The 19208-nt window shown below is 38.8% G+C and overlaps 1 protein-coding gene across 3 annotated transcripts in view; it reads left to right on the forward strand.

Annotated features, from left to right (window-relative positions):
• The first annotated feature begins 2703 nt into the window (after window positions 1-2703).
• The window catches only part of zmp:0000000926 (ataxin-1), a 44961-nt gene continuing 28456 nt past the window's right edge, over window positions 2704-19208 (forward strand). For 2 of the 3 annotated variants that reach the window (XM_046870120.1, XM_046870117.1), the window contains exons 1-2: window positions 2704-3041; window positions 15435-15470. The gene's annotated coding sequence lies outside the window, so the exon portion shown is untranslated. The remainder of the gene's footprint in view (window positions 3042-15434; window positions 15471-19208) is intronic. The other variant, XM_046870118.1, reaches the window with a different exon arrangement.

Below are 19208 nucleotides of genomic sequence, written 5' to 3' on the forward strand. Positions count from 1 at the left end.
CGGAAGTTCATAGGATCAAATCTCAGCACCACCAAGCTGCCCCTGCAGGGCCTTGAGCAAGGCCTTTAACACTAAATGTCTCAGTTCTAAGCCACTCTGGATAAGGGTATCTGCCAAATGCAATAAATGTAAATGTTAGTAAAGTCAGATACAGAAGTGAGGTGAGAATGCCTGAGGTGCAGTCAGTCATCTCAATAGTGTTCAATAAGGTTGAGGTTGAATCTCTATAGCAGAAGATCTTCCACTTCAACCCAGTTAAAGCATATCTTAATGAAGCTGGCTTGGTGCATATGGGCATTGTCATGCTGGAACAGGTTTGAATCACCTAATTAAAGTGAAGGGAATGTTTGATCCAGAGACATCTTATAAAATTGTGTGCCTCCAACTTTGCACTCAACTTTGTGGTAACAGTTTTGGGAAGAACGACATATGGTTGGTCAGGTTTTCAAAAAACTATTGTTCATATAATGTAGGTCAGTCAGTTATGACTCAAAATCTTAAAATCTATATATTCGGAAAAATGATCCAACCACAATTTATGTTTTTTTTTACATTGAGTAGTCGGTTATGTTATGCTAAGTTGCTGGTAATATTTTTCAACTGGCACGATCTGAACATGAATCTGTAGCACAACCATCACAATGGCTTGGTCAGAGACAGGCACACTGCCCCATGCAACACTGTCTCATATACACCCTATAAAAGATTACTTAATAGTAACAAACAATAGATATGGTTATAAAGGTAACATTAACATCAGCTAGCTATTTAGCAACACTGGCTAACTCAGCTAACGTTGCTAAGTTGTTGTTGAGGTAGTGTATTTTTTCTGTACAACTCAACTTTGCGTTGTAAAGGAGTTTTGTCTTGTGTGAATGCAATTGTGTGTTTGTGTGTGTGTGAGTTTGTGAATGTGTGTGTGTTAGAGCGTGTGAGAGACACAGAAGTGAGAGTGACAGAAGTTGAGAGGAAATGAGACTTAGGACTCCTCAGGCTCCTATTCCAAACACACACACACACACACACACACACACACACACACACACACACACACATATTGTGGCATGTGACTGTAAGATGACCATGTGCTAGTCACACTCCTCTTGTTGTGCACGTGTTGCTGTCAGCGTTTGTTTAGACTTAGTCATAAAGTGTATACTGTGTGTGTGTGTGTGTGTGTGTGTGTGTGTGTGTGTAGTATACATATATATGGTGTATACATATATGGTGTATACACTATATATGTATACACCATATATATGTGTAGTATACATGTATATATATATATATATATATATATATATATATAGTGTATATATATATATATATATATATATATATATATATATATATATATATATATATATATATATATATATATATATATATATATATATATATAGTGCTAGATCCTGAAAATAATCTCATATAAAATATAATGTATGATGTATATAATGTATAAAATGTCACACAGGATTACATATAAAATCACACATTACACAATATTATGCCTTATTTAAGGGGAAGGGCTAAGATCAGATGTTAGGAAATAAGCTTTACCACTTTGGACCAATCACATGCAAAATTACATGATGACAGCATGCTTCCTAGAAACGTATTCTAAGCGCAGAAGTGGGAAGTTGCGATTTAAAATTACATAAATATTGCCCATGAAACAAAGCAGATGAACAATAAATTCCTGATCTTTTATTAGATCTTTTATTCGCTTACGTCATGATTTCGTGATGTATGTTTACGGTCAAACTAGCGAACAGATGGTCCGTGTTACATGTTTCTTACTTTAATTTTTTTTTTATGTGAAATGTGAAATACAAAATTTCGAACTTTGCTCTGTACTGTTGATGATGTGGGCGGCCATCTTGAATCTTAAATTGACGAACGGGGTTGAGGAGGCGGAGCTAATTTAGTGAATACAAAATGGGACATTTTCTTTGCATTTTGTTTTAATAATTTTAGATTATAATACAAGTACCCAGCTTTGCTCGTTTTAGCAAGGAACATAATATGTTCGCTATGATAATGTTATACGGGTATACTGGCAGGTTCAGGGAGGCGCCTAAAATTAAAAAAATCACGTGTGAGCCAGTGGTATGTGATTTTATTTGAAAATTGTTTTTGTGATATTGACGAGTTTGTAGGCATTTTGTAGTCGATTTTAAAATGGCCTGCTAACCCGAAATAGTTTCTTATTCATTCTGAAGTTATCTCGTTGTCCTACGTGTTGATGGTCATGAACTTATGAAGCATATAAAATGTAACCAGACACGTTTTGTAATTGTACAGTCCTATCTTTATATATCGCGTTGTACTTTCTGCAGTTTTAAAGCGCGCTCAGCCAATAGGAGCAGCATATGCAGGACTCATGGTGTGTATCAGCCAATAGGAGGGCACGGCGGGTGGGGGATGAGGCGAGCAGACCAATAGGGTGCGAGCTGAGAGGTTAATGAGAAAAGCTGCTGGGCTTCTTGCCAAGCGAAGCTTCTCTTCCACAATGAGACTGAGCTGTGGCTAATTATATACTGTACTAAAGAGAGAGAGAGAGAGAGAGAGAGAGAGAGAGAGAGAGAGAGAGACCTGGGGATAGAAACATAGGAGGGGTCACAGAGGGCGACTAAGCTGAAGTGTGTGTAAGAGTGTGTGAATGTGTGTGTGTGTGTGTGTATGTGAGAGAGAGACAGAGAGAGAGAGAGAGAGAGAGAGAGAGAGAGAAAGAGAGAGAGAGAGAGAGCGAGAGAGAGAAAGAGGAGTGTGTGATCAACAGCAGAGGGTGTCCAAGCTTTCAAGCTAGAAAGAAAGAGAGACAGAGAGGAGAAGAGAGAATGCTGACAGTGGGTGAGACAGAAGCGAGAGTAGATAGAGGATAGATAGACACACACACACACATAGAGAGAGAGAGAGCGAGAGAGAGGAGGGTGTGAGTGTGTGTGAGACTGAGTTGGATGTTTGCATCAGCTGTAGCGTTGCCGGCTGTTTCAATGATCAGACACACCGGTCCTGACTACAGCACGACACCCACAGAGGTAGGACACTGTGTGTTTGTGTGTGTTTTTGTCTGACAAACTATAAGAGTGTGTATATGTGTGTTTATGTGTGTGCCGGAATGGCTGTGATGATTGGTACAGGCAGAGGTGTGTATAAAGGTGTGTGCCACACATAAGAAACTCTTAAACGTATGCGTGTGTGGGTGTTTTACAGTATCTATTTGCATCCATGAACATCAGACTCTAAGTGTGTGTATGTGTGTGTGTTTCTGAAGTACGTAAATTGACTGAGAGTGTGCGAACAGAGAAATTCGATGATGGCGCTTAAGAGACCGAAGATAGTGACTTCTTTTATTACATTTATTATATATGTGTAGTCTGACTCACACACACACACACACACACACACACACACACACACACACACACAATATTTAAATATATATACACATAAAAGCACTCCCATTACAATTTTTGTACTTGAAAAAAAATCTCATGATTGAGCTTCATTTTGTATCCTGAGTTAACAATGTTGCCCGAGATCGAGATGACGATATCAAAATATTCGCGTGACATATCAAGTCTCAGCAGAAATCACTGGATCCTTTCGTAGTTTTTTTTCCTGGCAATAACTGAGTAGGTCGATAAAATATAAATAACACATACTAATATTATTCTATTATTATACAATTATTATATTATTAAACAGAACGACCTTGTAATACATCCTAGAAACATATAAATCTTAGAAAACCACCTTGACGCCCCATAAACTCATATGAACTGTGTATTATGGCTGGCACAGTAGAACAATCGATATTTTAACATTTTTTTCTACTTTTAAACTTTTTTGTACCTGCTGGGTGACCTGATATATCATTCAGTGGTTGCTAAAATACCTTCTTTATCACGAACGATAGTCAAGCTCTCAACTTCTCATGGTGTATTGTCATAGTCTCCTTATCCTCCAATGTTATAGCATGACACTTAGCAGCACCAGCACTAACACTAGCAGTAGAAAGTTTTTTGCAGCCATGGGGACAAATTAATATTATAGTCACAAATACAACACAAACATGACATACATACGCAAATACGAGCATCAATAATCTGCCATAAATCAGCGGCGATACTTTGGGTACTGAACGTCATGTAAAAAATATATTAATAACTTTACTAGTTACCAACACTAGTAAAATTTAATATCATAAAATTTGACCCTGAAGTGTTTTATTCCGTTTATATGTCGACACCGGGATCTAATTCACTAAAGATATTTAATCTTCTGGAACATCTGTAAAACATCTGTGTTGCTTCATTGTTTCTGTTGTTCTTTATCAATGCATGTTCAAGTTTAACCTCGAGAAACCATACAGCTTATACCCATACAGGTCATAATTTGGGAGGTGGTAGTTTAGTGTTTAAGGCTCTGGGTTACTGATTTGAAGGTTGGGGGAGTTGAAGGCCCAGTATTGCCAAGCTGCCATTGTTGGGCCCTTAAAAAAGTCCCCTAATCCTCTGCACTCCAGTATGATGGCTGAGCCCAGCTTCTTATAATTGCTGGGATATAAAAAGAAAGAATTTTAATGTTCTATAATGTACATGGAACAAGTAAAAAGCCCCTTGAGATATATATATATCACACACACACACACACACACACACACACACACACACACACACACACACACACAGATGCTCCCCACCTTATGAACAAGTTACGTTTTTCGAACAACTGTTCATACCATGAATTTGTCCATAAGTTGTTAATGTGTTCGTTATTGACTACGCATATCTCCTAATGATTTAATAGCTATAAATGCTATTCAAAAAACAATAAAATATACTAAAACATATAAAACAAACTTTTAAAAATAAAAAAAGAATTAAGTAATGAACAAATAATAAAATTTAATAATGAAAAAAAAAATTTACTAAAAAAAAATAATTCGTAAACTCGTTACGGACTAACTAGAGGCCACTCTACTGCGTTTTAAATTTAGTATGAATTTGATGTATGAATAACTATATTGAAGTTTTTAGAGTAGAGGTTATAGATTACATCATAGTTCCCTTGTTTGTTTAAATTAACTCAGGTTAATTGTAATACACACATATACATATAATACACATCAATGCAAACTGACTAGCTAGCCACCTAAATTTCCCCTGTAACATTAAGTTAACACTGTGATAACCTTTCATTCTGTAACACTTCATTCAGGGTACTAGTTTACATTGTGATGCTAAATTACTAGCTAGCACTATTTCTAGCTAGCACTATTAACATTCATGACATACCAGCTAGCTCTACCAGCATTAATAAAAAAAGAAATGTAGGCTTTTTTAATATTTTGTCGAATCTTAAAGTCAAAGTGATAACACTAGAAATGTCAAGCAAACAAGATATGTGTGTTAAATACTTCCTACTGTCATCAAACTACACCATATAGACAAACGTATCGGGACACTTGACACTTGAACAGCCATATGTAGTTCTTCTTCAAAGTGTTACCACAAAGTTGGAGGCACTCAATTGTAATTTGTAATTGGATGTGCTAGCATTGAATTTTCCCTTTACTTGAACTAGGAAATAAAGTGTGGCACAAAGCTAACTCAATGAAGATATGCTTTACATGGGTTGGAGTGGAAGATGCTCTGCTACAAAGCGATAAATGGCCCTAACTTCTCACCTACCTGAATTTACTAACACTGTTGTGGCTGAATGAATCTCCACAAATCTCCACAAGCACACTCGAAAATCTAGTGGAACATCTTCCCAGAAGAGTGGAGGTTATTATAACAGGGAAAAAAGGAAATATGGAATAGGATGTTTAATAATCACAGACTGATCTTATGCTCAGGTGTACACAAACTTTTGTCCATACAGTGTAGGATGAACAGTCATTTTGATTGTTTTGTAGGTAGATCCATTTTTTCAACCATGTTTGCTGGTCTGGTGTTTTCTCTGTATTTATCTATTTTAAATATTTGATCATTATGTAAAAACTCACATTTATTAACATAAAAAGACTACAGCTTCGTTTATGATGTTAGAAAATAAGCTCTACAACTTTGGACCAATTAGATACAAGGTTACAGGATGCCAACGTTGTTTATCTTACGTTCTTTTTTCTTTTCTTTTTTTTTTTTTTTAAATGCTAAGGGGTTTAACTTAGAACCACTGCTGATTAATAGTATTTGTTTCAATAAAGATATTAAATTGTGTCTCCTCAAGAGGCGGAAAATTCAGAAAATCTCTTTGACACTGAAGATCCTTTCATATCGAATAGAAAATATACATTGTTTTTTTATTAGGGTTTTTTTGTTGTTATTTTACAGAAAACTTGATTAAGTTATTGACTATGCATATCTCCTAATAATTTAATAGCTATAAATGCTATTCAAAAAACAATAAAATATACTAAAACAAATAAAACTAACTATTAAAAATAAAAAAGAAATAGTATATGCAATATTTTGTATTAAGTAATAAACAAAAATTTAAATTTAATAATGAAAAAAAAAATGTACTAAAAAATAATAATTCGTAAACTCATTGCGGACTAGCTAGAGGCCACTCTACTCCGTTTTAAATTTAGTATGAATTTGATGTATGAATAACTATATTGAAGTTTTTAGAGTAGAGGTTATAGATTACATCTTAGTTCTCTTGTGTGTTTAAATTGACTCAGGTTATTTGTAATACACACATATACATATTAGTACACATAAATGCAAACTGACTAGCTAGCCACCTAAATTGTGTCTCCTCAAGAGGCAAAAAATTCAGAAAATCTCTTTGACACTGAAGATCCTTTCATATCGAATAGGAAATATACATTATTTTTTTATTGGGTTTTTTTGTTGTCATTTTACAGAAAACTTGATTAAAAATTCGAAAAATGTTTGTGTGCATGTTTAGCAGTAAATAAATAGTAAATAAGTACATACTTAAATAAAGAATGAATCCACCATTCACAATAAGAAAAAAAAAAGTACTTTTTTCCTGCAAAACAATATTATTCATTTTAAGACTTGTAATGATATGTATTTGGTTGTGTTTTTTAATATAATAAAAAAAAAATCAGAAAATGCTTAATTAATGTATTACTTGCTTTTATAATATATATTTAGACTTTTTTCAAAGCTTTGGTACAAATCTTTACATGAAGTAAGCTGTTAGCCAAACTTTTTTTTTAATCTGTGTATGTTCATCAGTTTTGTGTCCACAATACAAGTGTCTGTGAACGAGCTGTTGCTATAGAAACAATAAAGAATGTGAAGTAGCACATTTAGTAATAAATCAACCTGCAGGTAAAACCTTGTGGCCAATCAGAATTGAGAATTCAACATTGGAATAAACAATGTTATAATTTAATGTTGTATTTGAATTAGAAATAAATCCTCTTTACCTTTTTTTTTTGCTAGGACAGGAAGGTGAGATTACACATCCTTATTAAGAACTTGAGATGGTCTGATATTCCATTCTAATCTGAGAGATTTTCAAGAAGAGGTGAAATATGTCAGCTTTCAACACAATATTCGAGCAGTTTCCTCTTTGCACAGTAACTGATCTGCCATGTGGTTATTTGGCATTTGCAGTTTTTCTCAGTTGCTTACTCACATTTCAGAGAAACAGAATAACAGAGTCTCTGCTCTCAAATGTCCTAACACACTGCTGAGAAAGGAAAAAGAATCTACAGAACACTCAGGTAGAACAAACTTTAACTAATAACTAAATACACTGCAGTGGAGTGTGTGTAAACAGCACACATACACAGTCACACACACACAAACACACACACACAAGGGGTGTAACAATACACAAAGTTTACAGTCCAGTACGTACCTCATTTTCTAAGTTATAGTTTGGTTAAATTCCGGTACACTTAGGGGAAAGAAATGCAAAACACAAAATTGCTATTTTTAATTTTACATTTTTATGAATGTAGTTTATTACAAATCATAAACATTTGAACAGTTCCCAATTTTTTAAACAATTGTAATTAAAATGCCTGCTTCGTTAAATAATATAAAAAAATAGAAAAAAAATATTTCATTAAAATAAAATAGTATAAATCAAATACATGCAATACTTTTTTATGATGTTCCACCAGATTCTGGCGTGTGATTAGTAATAAGGTCAAGTACTGATATACTAGCTAGCTTCTGAAAAGGGAAGGAAGCGCTGAAGGGATGCTGGCAGTGTGGCATGGAGACGCAGCATCTCGTTCCCTCAGGGAACCAGGGTTACACACACAACCTAGAAACGTTCCCTTTCAGGAACTCAAGCTGTGTCAACAATGCTTTGGGAACGAGAGTCCAATCACGCCAGTCCCTGCCTAGTGTGGATGGGCACAGCTAGGTGGAAGGACTGAGGGTGGACCAGCCCATAGCGTTGCAGATGTCTTGGAGGGAAACTCCAGAGGACAACACCTTAGAGGCTGCCACACTCCGGGTCGAGTAAGCTCTTACTCCCGAAAAGAGCAGCACAACCAGAGGACTCGTAGAAGGATAAAAAAGCATCCACAGTTCATCTGCTGAGCGTCTGCTGGTTCGCATAGCAGATGAACAGTTGCTCTGACTTTCTACACAGGCTTGTTCTGTGGACATATATGTCCAGTGCTCACACCAGACACAGTCGGTTCCACTAGTCCTGGTCTGAAGCCGGGAAAGGAGGAGAAAGAAGCCTGGAGCATAACAGGTCGTGGGATGACCGAGTGTACCTTGGGAACATATCTTGTTCTAGGGTAAAGGAAGGCACTGGCCATGCCTGGAGTTAACTCCAGGAAAGAGGGGGCCACAAAGAGGGCTTGAAGATCTTCCACTCTCTTGAGAGAGGAAATGGCCAGGAGGAACACAGTCTTGACTATGAGGAACCTCCAAGGCACCTTTGCCAATGGCTCAAAGGGAGGCTCCGATAGGGCCTCCAAGATGAAAGCCAAGTCCTACGCAGGCCTCAGCCTCCAGGTACCACAGAGAAAACGTGTCACCAACGGGTTCTACAAAGCGGGTATGCCACAATGGAGGACACGTAATATTTTAGGTTGAAAGAAACCAACCGTTTGGATTCCAGCACTGAACCAACTGGGCAGTTAACTGGATCCAAATGGTGCTGATCGCACCATGTCATGAACAGGCGCCATCTCGCCGTGTATGACCTCCTCGTGAAGGGAGCTCTGGTGGAGAGACCAGAGGCTAGGAGTGTCTCAGGGTCCACAGCCACAGCTTCCTGTGCGGGGGTAACATACTGTGCCCCCTGCCTGGGAGAGAAGATCCCTCCTGAAAATAATCTCCCAGAGAGGGTGTTCGAGAAGGGTTAATAGGCCACCGGAAGGAGATGGACTTCAGCCCGGCAAACTCTCTTCAGGACTTCAGAACAGAGGGAAAGACATACAGGCATGGCTGAAGGGACAGTGTGATGCCTTTCGAGTCACAAGCAGGTCCACCTGAGCTCTGTAAAATCTCCCACAAATTTGCACCACCACCTCAGGGTGGAGTCGCCATTTCCCATGCCTTGGCCCTTGTCTCAAAAGGAGGCCGGCTCCCTCGTTTACGTGGCAGCTTCCCCTGGGCCCATAGGAGGATCTGACATGCCAGCTTGTATAGGAGGCGAGATCGCATGACCCCCCTGGTGGTTGATGTAGGAACCACCGACGTGTGGTCCGTATGGACCAACACATGGTAGCACTTGAGGTCTGAAGGCAAGTGGCAATTAATGTTATTGTGCCTTTCCCAGATTCACGACCGCTCGCCAGCACGTGAGGGACGCATCTGTCATAAGCATAACACGAGAACCAGGAACTCCCAGTACAGGGCCTGAGACAGGAACCTGGGATCTCTCCACACATCTAAGGCATGTAGCAATCGGCACGTGACCTTGATTGTACTTAGACTCTAAGACACCACCTGAGGGGTCTCATCTGCACGAGGCCAATTGGACACTGCCGTCTTCAGACCCAGCAGGCTTAAAGTTGCTTCAAAGTGAGTGACTGGCCCTCCCTCACTCTCTTAATACATTAACATTTACATTTGCGGCATTTAGCAGACACCCTTATCTAGAGCGACGTACAAAAGTGCTTTGAGTCTCTAGTAATGAATAAATCTACACTGGTATGCCAGATTACAAACTGAATATAAATATAACTTCTGAATTCTACAAACTTGGAAAGTGCTAATTTAAGTGTTTCAGGAAGAGGTTGGTCTTCAGTCATTGCTTGAAGATGACCATAATGATGGTTTCGAAATGAGCGGGGAACTGTGCAAGGATAACTGTCGAATCCCATTCTACGCCTGAAAGGTGGTTCTCAGTAATGGAGAAAGCACACTCTTTTTGTCATTCAGCCTTAACCCCAGCTCCCTCATGTGGGCAAGAAAGACATCTCGATGCCAGACTGCCAGCTGCTCCGATTGATCAACCAATTGTTGATATAATCTAGAATGCGGACGCCTCAAAGTCTCAGGGTCAGTGCCGTGTCCGCACTTCATGAAGGTGTGGGGTTAGAGGGCAAGACAAAAAGGAAGGACCCGGTATTCGTAAGCTTCAGCCCCAAAAGCAAACCTCAGGAACTTCCTATGTTCCATGACCAGGTCCCATCAAGAGACATCTAGCAGATCGCTAGATAGTCTGTTAAGGGAATCAGTCTCTCGAGACTGACCTATCATATACCTAGAGCCGGAGGTTACGCCCTGGTGCAGCTCTAGGGGCTTCTTGCGGCAAACCCTTGCAGTCCACTCTGGTACCGGCAAAACAAGGAGGGCGTTCGTTGGAGCTGGCCGTGCCCTGAAAATGGCAGGGTTAACAGACCAGTTTCCTGAGGGCGCTGGGGTGGGGCAAGTACCGTTTACTGAGGTGCACAGGGCCCCTTCGAGGGGAAAGAAAATTCTAATCCAATTTATTCAGCTTGTATTTTAATCAAACTAATTTAGAGTGTAATCAATCTGACGTATTTAGCTAATTATTAGTATAGAACTTATTAGATACTATAAAATTAGCTGAATCAAAAAACCTATTTAGACTATATCTCAATCAAACTCATGTTACCTATTTACTCCAAGTAGAATTAAACTAATAATCTGATACCAAAAATAGAGTAGAATAGGGCTTGACTGATGCTATGAGCGTGCAGGTGAAATAAAACAATCACATATGAGCATGTTTATTGGGGAAAAAAGAGATTGGAGGCCGCCTTGAAAGTTCAAGGAGTCATAGCAGAGCAATCAAGATCAGACTCAGGGGACGAGGAAAATAATGATTAGAAGATAAAAGGGGGGAAGAAGGAGAATAATCAGTAGGAGACCAGCAGGACGGATAAGGAGAAGATTGAAGAGTTGGTGCATGTATGCAAGAGTCGCCAGAATGTTCATTCTCGGTCTGTGTCTTCTGATGACAAACAGCAGGGAGGTCAGGTGAGGTCTGTGTGCCCATATAACCCGTAAAAGTACACTGTACAATGCGAGGAGGCAGAAAGGGATTACCTAGAACAGTTGAGTTAGAGAAATGTTCAATAAATTTGCCAATCTCGAGTGCTAGGAAGAAGAGTTTGCGGAAAATGCTCCTAAGAGCTGTCCCAGAACATCTGCGAGATAAAGCTGAATAAAAAGAAACCAATAGAGATAAGATATACATTTTGAAATCACAATGACTAGATATGCATTTGGAAATCACAATGACTGAACATAAAATTGGAAATCACAATGACTGAACATAAAATTGGAAATCATAATGACAAAACATAAAATTAATATGTGCATGTAGCAACAAGGTAACAAGCTTGTAAATGTTATCTCTATGAGCTCAACACACTATGTAACACGAAAATAAGGGGAATTTGCCAAAGCGAAGAGATAAGAAAAAATAGAGGTGTCATGTGACACCAGAGTATTAAAATGATTGTGTGTAAAAAGTATGTGTGCTTGATCATTTTGTTGTGATTGAGTGACCACCTTCAATGAGCTCATTGGAATGTAACTGCAATAAAAGAAGTTTTGCTTTTCCTCAACCGAGACTGAAGATCCTTCATTGGTTTTTAAACTGTTTTTCATTTATATTTTATTATTAAGTGTGTTACATTGGGAACAAACTACAACAAAGAATCCACCCATTGTTGGATCAGAATCCACTGATCCTCTGATCAGAATCCACTGATGTTGCTGCTCAGAGAGGGATTCTGACTTCCGATTAGACCCCAGATGGTCCTGTTTCAGGACTTTTTGGCAGAAGCTCCTCTATTAAAGGGGATAGTCCTCAGACCCGGTCCAAATCCCCCCTGCTAGGGATCCTATACAACGCTCTGCTTTTTGCACCTCACGAAACCAGAGGTGCATGGTTGTGGTTAGTTAGATGCCCTGAGAGCTAAGCCTGTCACACAGAAAAGCTCTGGATTCCTGACCGCCCAGCATGTCTCCCACATCTAGCTCCCATAGCGGGTCAGCCTGATAGGCCTGCAGCACAGCCATGGTGTGCAAACAGCCTGTGGTTTGACCTGCTGAGGCATAAGCCTTGCCCGCTAGTTTAAAGGGACTTGGTGGGCAGCACCAGGGTTTTTAGGGATGACACAGCACCTGGGGAGAGATAGTTAGCCAGCATCTTTAAAACCCAGTGGATCGTCCAATTAACACACTTTTTTCACTACCTCTAATAGCTTCTCGAAGGGAACTGGGTGAGGGGTTGTCTCTGAGTGCTCGTGGATTGCGCAGCCGATTTCCTCGGGAACAAGTGGGGGACAAGTGACACGGACATTGCGCATAAACAAAGGGAATGCTTTGTTCCTTAGTGGCTTCATTTTTATATTTTTTTAGACATTTATCACTTACCATAGACACATACACATAGAGCGCTTCATGAACAAACAGAAGCTAGCACCGGTTTCACTCCACGTGCGTTTTATTGCTTTCTGGTTGTGACACCACCAGTGACACCGCCCTTTCCATTGAACCGATTACACAAGTGATTCAGAGCCTGGACAACACAGAAGCACTTCAAAAGCGTTCTTGTCGCAGCTCGAGTCCCTGAAAGGGAACCACGAATGTCTGAAAAAGCAAGGCATCACAAAACTTTTGTATTTAAATATATAAATGTCCTCTATAAATGAGAATTAGATTACAGAATACACAACACACTACATATGGTCGTAATCGGGTACACAACGCAGCACAATAAACCACATTTTACAATAGAGCCCGAATCCCCGCTCAGGAAAAGGCTGTTGTGTAGGCAGTGTTTTTTAGGCACAGAAAGTCTGTCCTGTTCAGAGGCTAGCCTAAAGACAGCTGTCTCCCTTATTTTGGACAAATTTGAAGAAGTGTTGCATGTGTCGCTCTCCGAGAAGGCAGCTTCACAAATCTGTTGGCTGGACGAGAGTTCCACGAGAGTGTGAGAAACGTGTCGGGAAAGCCTGCTGCTTCAAAAAAACAATATTGTGATTTAAAAAAAAATGCTCAATATCGTGCTGGTGTAGAAAAATATTCAGCCATGGGGTGGTGTGATACAATGTAGGGACTTTTTTGTAGGGAAAAGATTGCTGTGAAAGGTGAGACTTACTATATATGGACAAAAGTTTGTGGATGCCTGTAAACTAGACATATTAGATTATATTTGCAGCAGTTTAAAAAAGAAATTGCTAAAGAACTGTAAATCCACACCATAGGCTATAGAATATTCCTAAACCAACCCCAGATAATTGATTGGGGATATATGTATATATATATTGGGGAATAAGATTGGTTTGGATAGGGAATATTCTCTAGTCTTAGCTAGGTTTGGTTTGGGAATATTTTTTAGGATTAGGTATGAGTTGTTTGGGAATATTCTCTAGACTATGCTATGTTTGGTTTGGGAATACTCTTTAGTCTATGCTAAATTTGGTTGTGGATATTTTCTAATCTATAAGAGGTTTGGTTTGGGAATATTCTGTTGTATTAGCTACAATTGGTTTTTAAATATTCTCTAATATTAACCATGACTGGTTTTGGAATATTTTTTAATATTAGCTCAATTTGGTTTAGGAATATTCTCTAGTCATAGCTATAAGTGGTTTGGGAATATTCTCTAGTCTTAGCGAAGAGTGGTTTGGGAATATTCTTTAGTCAATGCTAGGTTTGGTTTGGGAACATTGCCTAGTATTAGCTATAAGTGATTTGGGAATATGATCTAGTCTGTACTATGTTGGGTTAGGGAATATTCTCTAGTCTATGCTAGGTTTTGGATGTTCATTAGTCTCTGCTAGGCTTGGTTTGTGAATATTCTCTAGTATTAGCTATAAATGGTTTGTGAATATTCTCTAATGTTAGCAATTAATAGTTTTGGAATATTCTCTAATGTTAGCTGAATTTAGGTTGGGAATATTCTTTAGTCTTAGTGATGAGTGGTTTTGGGAATATTTTTTTAGTCTATGCTAAGTTTGGGAATATTCTGTTGTCTTAGCTACGGTTAATTTGGGAATGTTCTCTAGTCTATGCTTGGTTTGATCTGGGAATTTGCACCATTTGTATTATTAGTAGTTTATTAAAATCTTGTATCGCAACATAAACATGACGAGCCGGTGTCTGGTCGCACACAGCCGTGTATAATATCACACACACACGGGCCATGGGAGGTAACGAAAAGATCTTAAATAGAGAAGTCATTGAGAAGCGTAAACTAAAATCACTTCTCGTTTCCTTCCAAAAATGTGTGAGGTTGTGAGAATGGTGTCGCCTGTGTGTGTGTGTGTGTGTGTGTGTGTGTGTGTGTGTGTGTGTGTTTGTGTGTGTGTTTTGCAGGTGCTCATTTATAAATATTCATAAACTGTTCTCTCTCTCTCTCTCTCTCTCTTTCTCTCTCTTTCTCTCTCTTTCACAGACAGACACATACACAAATCCACAATGACAGACACAAACCCACATTGACACACACATACAGGGACTCACAAATATACAGTGTTACTGATGAGACCAAGTGTTCACTAATTTACTGCAGATTATTTTTCCAAAATAGCACACCAGGAAGTGTTTTATACTTTTTACACCACAGCCAATTTTTCCGATGTTTCGGGGACAAAATTACAATAACTTCCTCAATACCCTCGTCAATAACCTGGTTGGTGGTAGCTCACTGTTTAAAATCCATACCCCATTAAACCAAGCTTTAATTGCTGGGCCCTTGAGCAAGGCCCTTATCCCTCAACTGCTCAGTAATTGTAAGTCGCTCTGGAAAAGGGCGTCTCCCAAATGTCATAAATGTGCATTTCAATGTGTACACTCATTATATAATAGAGCATGTGTGTGTGCTCCAAATGACCTGATCCCATTCAAACTATTTTTTTAAATGAATACTGATGAGCCTGTCATGTGTTTCTGATTAACCCCAAATCAAGATTAGCTGTTAACATAGGGTTTTCTTGATATGTTTCATGGTTTCCTCTGACTGCTCAACCATAACCTATGAAGAATTCCTCAAAACATCGACAGGATCTCAAAGTTCAGGTAAGGTGTCTAAAAGAACTTACAAAACATTCGATGTACCACGAAACTCCTTTAAACTTGTTAAAAGGACAAGAAGAATTAAGACATTTCATGACCCAGAGACCACCAATCCCATAGTGAAGCATGGTGGTGGTAGTGTCATGCTGTGGGGCTGCTTATCTTTAGCTGATTCTGAGGCACTAGGCCAAATAGGAGAAATCATAAATACCAAAATCCAAGTCAACAAAAATTTGGCTTTGGAGGGAAAAAATCGCATTCTGAATGGTCCAATCAGACATCAAATCTAACTTAAGTAAAAAAAACTGGCTGATTTTTTTTATTTCACTTGACATGATTTCATCCTTTTTTATTTTTTACATTTTAGAACATCCACAGGATTTAATGTTGGCCAGAGTCTGGGAAACTTGCTAGTTCCTCTTATCACTTACCTCAGAGAACTCTCTTTTTCTTTCTCTTGGAGATAATTAGATTGGGGGGGTGATGAGAAAAGCAACCGTGCGAAATCCACAGTCCTGAAGACTTTCCAGTGGGGAAAGTAACAGCTCAAAGCGCCAAAGCAAACGGAAGCTTTTCTCACACGAATGCTTAAATAATCAACGCCTTCTAAGATTTATAATTAAGACACATTGCTCCTTATTTCATAACATATTGTATTTAAAGATGATGTTTGAGCTAACAATAAACTTTCTTTCGGCTTAGTGCAGTGATGGTTCAGTGGCTCTGGGTTACTGATTGGAAGGTTGGGGGTTTAAGCCCCTGTATTGACAATCTGACACTCTTGGGCTCCTGAGCAAGGCCCTTAACCCTTGGTGCTCCACTGGTGCTGTATTATAGCTGACTCTGTGCTCTGACCCCAGCTTCCTTGGATATGTAAAAATAGAAGGTGGTAGCTCAGTGGTTAAGGCTCTGGGTTACTGGTTGGGGGTTCAAGCCCCAGTATCTTTAAGCTGCCATTCTTGGCCCCCTAAGCAAGTGCTGTATCATGGCCGATCCTGTGCTCTGGGATATGCAAATAAAGAATTTCACTCTTCTGTAAAGTACATGTAACAAACATAAAGCACCTTTCTTATTCCATTTGCATTCGTTTAGATCCCAACAAAGTCAAAGATTTATGATCTTCAAAGTACAAAATCCAGCCAAACATTTTTCCATGGTCCACACAAACACTACGCAGGGTGTAGAAGGCACAATGTTCCCTACGCAGTGCACATTCTGTATATAGGCTGCAGGAAGCCGCTTAGAAATCCAACCTACTCTCCAGTTCTGATGATCGTTCCCATAGAAACAGCCAGAAATAAGCACAAGAATGTAAAGATCCATTTCGGGTTCCCCATTGAAGAACCAGGTCTTGTCCTGGAGCATTGCCAAGATGGCCACCGGAAGGAACAGACTTTACTATTAGGACATTGGAGAGAGGGAAGGTTTTGCATTATTGATAGTGAGGTTTTGTTTCATATTACAATCTATACTATATTCTTACACTATACTAGCTAGTTCCTGGATTTTCTTTTTTTTTTCTGGAAGATAAGCATCTCAACTCCAATGTGTGCCCAATTATCCTATATTCATTGATTTATTGATCTTGCTTAGGGTTCCAGTGGGAACACTGGAAATGATTCAGGAACTTAAAAACCCCCTGGATAGGATTCACACAATTTCATTTACACAATCTAGACCAAATGTAGCCACCATTTCACCTGGGACAATTTTGGGAGGATAAAGGAACCCATAGAACCTAAGGGAAAGATACATGGACCCATATCTAGGGGTGTTTGATAATGATATTTTTTACGATTTTATTGATAATGATGTGTGTTATTGTGCTTTTAAGGACTACTGTGGACAGCTGTCCATTCTTCATGTTCTGTGTGGTGGCCACTTCATAGCAGTAACAGAGATAAAGTTTAAATTTACCTTTTATAGGCATTTTTAACCTGCATAAAGCTATTTTTGAAGTCGGGTTCTTACATTTAATCAATCAATTAGAATAATACAACATTTTGGCTGTTACAATGCAAATGAAATCAGTATATTATAATACTATAATATTATTATATAATATAAATATTATAATATATTTTAATAGCCAATTTGCATTTTAGGAAAAAAAATACTTTTCTTATATTATATTATATTATATTATATTATATTATATTATATTATATTATATTATATTATATTATATTATATTATATTATAAATAAATGTACACATTTTCTGACCCCATATCATTTTAATAGACTGAATCACGGTGGGAAAGAGCACATAGAGTTCATCGCGTAGTGTATACTTGCACTCTGTAGGTGGGTTGTAGGTGTGGTTCTCGCGATATATTGACTTACTGTTATTTAATCCATTAAATGTGTGCCAATTTAATCAATAACTCAATTTAATCAATATAAAAAAAAAATAGTTTTGCATTTACTCGATTTGTTCTATTTTAGTTTTTTAGGGTTCCCTGGTGGTCTAGTGGTTAGGATGCGGCGCTCTCACCGCTGTGGCCCGGGTTCGATCTCCGGTCAGGGAACCAACCCCAGCCATTAGGGTTGCACAAGCCTTAGTGCCGGTCCCAAGCCCGGATAAATGGGGAGGGTTGCGTTAGGAAGGGCATCCAGCGTAAAAACATGTGCCAAATCAAACATGCGGATGGTCCGCTGTGGCGACTCCTAATGGGAGAAGCCAAAAGAAAGTTTGTTCTATTTTAGTTTTATACATTTTATTTTTGTGAAGATTCTTGTATATATACTATTAATCAAAACAGGCATTTTATTTAAAATTACTATGTACGATGTATATCGTACACACCCCTATCCATATAACAGCACACAGACGGTATGCTCCAAACCCGGAGAGACCCCGGAGCTAAATAAGTCTGCTCTGAAGTGCGTTCTCACTCATTGTGAACTTTCGTGATGTGTAAGTGGCTCCATGAAGCCAAATGTGAGTTCATAAAAAAAAGAGTTGCCAAGTTCTACAATTCTCTAATGCCAGCACGTAATTAACGGGAGAAAAGAAAAAAAAAACACTATTATTAGTACACTTCACTGTACACTACAGCGCAGACAGAAAGAGGTCTCTTTCAGAAAACCTTCCAGACAGAATCTAAGAGGTTTTTCACAGTAAGTCTTTCATGCGTATGCGTATGCGTGTGTTTGTTTGTGTGTGTGTGTGTGTGTGTGTGTGTGTGTGTGTGTGTGTGTGTGTGTGTGTGTGTGTGTATGTGTGTGGACGTTAATCAAACACTGAAATTCTGTGAAGATGTCACCTTGTTCTCTGTCTGGCTGTCTCTCTTTCTCACACACACACACACACACACACACACACACACACACACACACACACACACACACAGGAATGGGGAGCTCAGGATTTTACATCAGGTTTCCCCAAATAAGGTAAAGATGTGGAGGCATGGGGTGCAGTTTGTAATCTCAAAGCTGTTCATTAGGGTTAAGTTTAGAGCTCTGTAGCAGGTCAAGGTCTTCCACACTACTCTTCTAACCTCCAACCCATGAAAAAAGAAAATTTTCATTGCCCTTGTGCACAAATATCATGCTGAAGCAGGTTTTTTGGTCTCCTAGTTCAAGAATCCCAAGTAAAGGGAAATTTTCATGCACATTCAAAAGACATCCGATACAATTGTGTGCTTCTGGTGTTGTGGGAACAGTTTGTGAAAGAACCTCATATGGCTGGAAAAGTCATGTGAGGGAGGAAAAATAGGAGGAGGAGGAAGGAGAA

The sequence above is a fragment of the Silurus meridionalis genome, chromosome 16, assembly GCF_014805685.1.
Source record: "Silurus meridionalis isolate SWU-2019-XX chromosome 16, ASM1480568v1, whole genome shotgun sequence".
NCBI lineage: Eukaryota > Metazoa > Chordata > Actinopteri > Siluriformes > Siluridae > Silurus > Silurus meridionalis.